Consider the following 6,000-nt stretch of genomic DNA (forward strand, 5'->3'; position numbering starts at 1 on the left):
ACAGAGGGGTGGATTGGAACACAGCAATGTCAGGTTGTTTCCCCAAGGTCGCACAGCCAGTGAGTGCTGCCCTGGGACCCACACCCCAGCTGTCTGGGTCTCTTCAGGCCACTGCCTGAACTGCATAAGGGGCGGGCATTATGGTACAGTGGCTTAAGCTGCTGCATGCGAAGCTCACATCCCATTTTGGAGGGCCTGGGTTCGAGTCCCTGCCCCACTGCAGATTCCAGCTTCCTGCCATTGCTTACATTGTGGGGTAGCAAGCGACGGCTCAAATACTTGGGTCCCTGGCCACCCAAGTGGGAGGTCCGGATGGAGTTTCTGGCTCCTGACTTCAGCCTGACCCAGCAACAGCTGTTTGGGGGCATCTGTGGAATGAACCAGCAGATAGAAGATATCTCTCTCTCTCTCTCTCTCTGCCTTTCAAGTAAATAAATAAAATTGGGATATAACTGAAAGAAGAAAGTAAGCTTTTTTTTTTTTAAAAAAAAAGAAATTATTAAAACTGCATGGGGCTTTGTGCTTTTAATGTTTCTATTCCCTTAATCTCAGTTGGTTCTTACAGCAAAGCTGCTGTATCCCCTTTGATAGGTAAGGACCCAGGAAAGGGAGGTAAGTGGTTTAACTCCCTCTCCCTTCTCCTCCACCCATACGGTCAGCAGTCAGCAGCAGGTGGCTCCCAGCGCAGCCAGTGAGTGACCTCTTCCCTCATGCAGCCCCACTGGATTTTATTCTTAGACTCCCAGAAGGGGTGACCGGGGTGAGACTGTTCTGGAAACGGAGTCACATGAGGAACAGCTCAGCCGGACCCCAGCCTGCAGCTGTTTGAAGTGTACCCATGGGGAAGTGGGTCCAGATTCTGCTCGGCAGCTCTGGGGCCACTGGGAGGAATGGCAGGAAGGCAGGTTGGATTCCAGTAAATAACCTTGTCTGTGTCACTAGCTGTTGCAAAGTTCACGCAGGGGTAGGGAAGCATCCCGCTGCCAGTCAACAGGGAGGCACCATCACCCTCCCTCAACCCCACCCTACGGTGACCACCATCCTTCCCGGCCTAGGGGAAAGGGGAAGCTTGGAGTGGGCCGCTCTTCGAGGTGGGGAAAGCCCCTCCCTTGACGGTCATGTTCAGTGCGGGCTTTGCCGGAGGTCGCTTTGGAAGACCTGCTGCTGCAAGACTTTCTCACTCACGGGCCCTATGGCTGCTTGGCGGTGGAGGCAGCTCCGGAACCCAGGCCTTCTGAGGGGGGCTCAGATGAGCGGCTTTCCCAGCACGATTTTCCTCCTATTTCCTTAACGGTGGAGGAGCGGCATTCCCTGCAGGAGTCCCTCTCTGCCTCTTCCCGTCCCATAGGCCAAAGGGCAGGGCAATGAACTGTCGATGGCAATGCCAGCCTGGAACGTCCTGGGGGACACCTGGGCTGGGGCTGTGATGCCGTGCGGGGGGCCCCTACAGCATGGCTGCAGTGAGCATGCTCCTCAGTTCCCAATGCCCAGGCCTGGTACCTATGCAACAGGCAACCCAGGAGCTGGCTTGGTCCCGCAGGGCTATGGTAACCAGACTCGGGCCCAGGACAGCCTGCCTCACCCCCGAGGGCTGCCAGGGACGCCAGGGACCTGGCTGTCTCCCAGCAACCTCAGTTGCGCCACCTCTGCCTGGACTCCCCAGGGATGCCTGGAAGGGTAGTGGTTATGGAGCACACACTAAGGCTACTTAGCAGGAGTCTACCAGAAAAGCAAGTTCCTGCTTTTGCCTGACTGAGGGTCCCTGCTTTTTTAAATCGGCAATCCCTGATAGCTAGAGGCGTGAGGGCTGGTCCCTTCCTTCCTCTCTGTCACCCCTTTCTGGGTGACCTCATCCACGCCCAGGGCCTTAAACATCTCTCAGTGCTGATGACATCCGCATTCCTAGTGTCAGTCCAGAAATCCCTTCTCATTCAGTCATTCATTCAGCCCTTCCTGAGCCCCTCTCTATTCCAGGCTCTGCTCTCCATGCTAGATGTAACACAGGGACCCAGACAGATGGGCCTCTTTCCCTCCTGCTCTCTGGACAACTTGACTCGGCCTGCACGGTCCTCCCCTCGGCTCCCACCATCCGCCCTGAGTGGGAGCCGGACACTGGGGGTGGTGGTTGAGCCCACCCTCTTCTTCCTTAGTTCACTCACTCATTTGTCATGCAGGATATTCAGCTATCATGCAAGAAATCTTTCTGAAGCACCTGCCCTGGGTCCTGGGAAAGCAGGATCCCTGCCCTTGGGGAATTTGCCGTCTAGCCGGGGACAGAGGCCAGGACACCAGTAGACAAAAGGATTCCATCTGCCGCCCTCATCCCAGCCCATTCACCAGCTCTAGGTTTCTGGCTTTGGAATCTTTCTGGGTGTTCTGGCTCTCTGCACTCAGCCAGTGAGCCCTGGGCTCCTGCAGGAGGCCCCTCCCTGGGTCCCACTGGCCCTTCCACCCCTAGCCTTCCCCAGCTGCCGGAGAGCGCTTCTGAAAATGGAAAGCGATCGAGTTACCCTGGCTGCAAACCCTTGGTGGCTGGACTCCCCTTGCTTTTCCAATAAAATCCAGACGCCTGAGAGGGACCTCAAGGGCCCGCTGCTGCCCAGGCGCCTCTGCCTCTGCCGCCTCACCCCTGCCCTGCTCCACTCTCAGCCCCAGGAGCCGGCAGCTGGCTTTGCCACTCCGTCTCAGACCCTGAGTGTCGTGCAGGTGCTGCTCGTGGAGGGGGACATTCTGCCGCACCCCAGCTCCTCCAGCCTGGCCTCCCCGCCTCTGTTATTTCCCATCGCTGCAGCCAGTGCCTCTTCTCTCCTTCATGGTGCTTATCACTCTTTGTAACTATTTACTTGTTTATTGCCAGCCTCCCTGTAAGTTGCTAGGGCCTCACAGAGCTAGGGACTCAGTAAATATTTTATGAATGAATGAATGGGCTGGGGCTGGCCCTGGTCCGAGTAGCTGCTGAACTCCAGCCTCTGTCATCTCTCCCAAGCCCTGGCTCCAGCTGGCTCCTGCACCTCCCTTCCAGGGCAGTCCTGGGAGCCCGTGGGGAACAATGTGAAAGCTCTTCCCTTTACATTATGCATTTTCTGCCGGAGAAGCTGTCAGAGTAGTGAGGCGGGCTGAGGAGAGTTCCCACAGCTCGGCTTCGCTCTTGTTTTCAGAACCTCGCATTTCCTGCCTGACACTTTTTGATACTTGTCAACCCAGCTGCTCAAGGGTGCTAATTCTATTCTGGCTCCTCCCTCTGGACCCGGCCCAGCCTACTTCCTGCGTAGTAGGTGCTCAGTGAAATGCTTCAGTGAATGAAGAAATTGGGAAAAGAAGGAGTGAGCAAGGGGGAAGAATGAGGGAGAAGGCAGCAGAGGAGGAAAGGGGAAAGGGGGGTGATGAGAGATGGAAGAGGAGGAGAGAGGGGAGGGAGAGAGCCCTGGCCCAGCACCCGCCACGAGCCAGTACCCCTGTAGGTCCCTAACCTGCGTTCCTGAGCTGGGAACCTCCTGCACCTGCCCAGAGCTCAGAGCAGGTAGCTTTCTCTAGGGCATCCTGACCACTTAGCTCGCAGCCCGCGAGCCACAGGCGTGCCTCCCCGAGGAGACCCCGCAGGGACCAGAGCTGCATTCCTCAGCCCAGCTCCCTCAGCACCTCTGCCCTCAGGTACTTGTATGGAGGCCCACGGGCCAACCAACCTCAGATTCAGTGTCTGAGATCCAGTGTTCAGGCCAAACAGGAAAACAGACAGCTCCCTCTGTGCGCTCAGCCCCCGGGAGCCCCAGGTGGGGAGGTGTTCCACTCCCTCCACGCCACCCAGGCTGGAAAACCAGAGGGGGAGCCCAAGAGGCTGGGAGGCCCAGGAGAGCTGTTCCCCAAGTAGCTGTTGCTATGGTGGCCTTCCCTGGGGTGGCGGCTCCCAGTTGCCATGGAGAACGGAGACGAGTCACTGCCACTGCCACACCTTGGCTGCCCCCATGGCAAAGCTGCCCTGGGACCCTCCATCTTTCCTAAGCCCCTGACTGAACATTCTCAGTGCACCGGGTGGCCACAGCACAGCACTGGGGAAGAGTCAGAATCGGGCCCCACACCTCCCCAGCACCCCAGCTGCTGCCAGCCGTGTGCACCAGGACCTGCGCCTCCCCTGAGGGGACAACACTGTTTGTACTCCTGGCAGATCGATTAGGGAACTCATTTCTCCCAGGATCTTACTAGAAGTGGCAACCTGCTCCCAGGAAGCCCGGGGCAAGAGCATGAGGGCAGGGGACAGGTGAGGAGGCCCCGGTGTCACTGTTCTTCCCCTGCTTTGGTGCTGGGTCGTGCCGCACCCCCATTCTCTGGGCAGCACCAGACAGCTGCTCTCCAGTGTCCCCGTCTCTCTTCCTGGGCTCTTTCTCATTCATTACCCCCCAAACACATGCACACTTCTGGGGTTCCTCTGCTCCCTACACTCCCTCTATGCACATCAAAGTGTCTTTGCAGTTGTTTTTTCCATTTTGTTTGAAAGGCAAAGAGACAGAGAAAGATCTTCCATCCTGTGGTTCATTTCCAAAACGCCCACAACAGCCCAGGCTGGGCCAGGCCAAAGCCAGGAGTCTGGAATTGAATGCAGGTCTCCCATGTGGGTGGCAGGGATTCAAATACTTAAGCCACAGCCTACTGCCTCCAGGGTGCACATCAGTAGGAAGCAGGAATCAGAACTAGAACTGAAGAGCTGTGGCATAGAAGTTTAAGCCACCACCTGCGAAGCTGACACCCCATATGGCACCGGTTCCAGTCCTGGCTGCTCCACTTCCAATCCGGCTCTCTACTAATGCACCTGGAACATCAGCAGAGGATGGCCAAAGTGCTTGAGCCCCTGCACCCACATGAGAGACCCGGATGGAGCACTTGGCTCCTGGCTTCAGTCTGGCCCAGCCCTAGCCATTGTGGTCATCTGGGGAGTGAACCAGCAGATGGAAGATCTGTTCTTCTGTCTGTCTCTCCCTTTCTCTATAACTCTGCCTTTCAAATAGATAACATAAATCATTAAAAAAAAAAAAAAAAGAAACTGTAACTGATACTCAAAACCAGACACTCCAATGGGATGCAGATTTCCCAAACGGTGTTTTAGCTGTTCTTCCAAATGCCCACCTCAAGAAAGCACCCTATATCAACCTTCAACACTCTAGTATGAAGTACGGCCCATGTGTATTTTATTTCCCAGGAGACAGGATTGCTAGACCTCTGTTATAGGAAATTCTACAACCAGAGAACCCTGGGCAGGGTAGATAATTGGTTTTTTTTTTGTTTGTTTGTTTTGTTTTGTTTTGTTTTTACAGGCAGAGTGGACAGAGAGAGAGAGACAGACAGAAAGGTCTTCTTTTGCCGTTGGTTCACCCTCCAATGGCCGCTGCGGCCGGCGCATCGCGCTGATCCGAAGCCAGGAACCAGGTGCTTCTCCTGGTCTCCCATGCGGGTGCAGGGCCCAAGCACTTGGGCCATCCTCCACTGCCTTCCCGGGCCACAGCAGAGAGCTGGCCTGGAAGAGGGGCAACCGGGACAGAATCCGGTACCCCAACCGGGAGTAGAACCCGGTGTGCCGGCGCCACAAGGCGGAGGATTAGCCTGTTGAGCCACGGCGCCGGCCGATAATTGGTTTTAATCCAGGGAAAACAAAGCAGGAACCTTGTTGTGTGGGTCAAATTAGAGGCCAGGGCTCTGGAAGAAATAATGCCCTGGCTCTGATAAATGAATAAGAAGACAGATCCCAAACAGGGAAGAGAAGTGATCAGCAATTGGAGCTGCTTCTGTCTGGAGGATTTTGCCTCTCGCTTTTGTCCCCCCTCCCAACCTTGTCCCCATTCCAGTGTTGATCCCCTGCCTGGCACTGTCACTCACCCGTATAGGTCCACTCTGCTGTCACTGTCACACAGACTCCACCCCGGCTTTCCCAGCACTGGGCGGGGGGGGGGGGGGGGGCATCCTCTGTTCCTTCGTTGACCTCCGGCCCCTGCCAACTGAAGGAAGGGATAG

The sequence above is a fragment of the Lepus europaeus genome, chromosome 5 (assembly GCF_033115175.1).
Source record: "Lepus europaeus isolate LE1 chromosome 5, mLepTim1.pri, whole genome shotgun sequence".
NCBI classification, from domain to species: domain Eukaryota; kingdom Metazoa; phylum Chordata; class Mammalia; order Lagomorpha; family Leporidae; genus Lepus; species Lepus europaeus.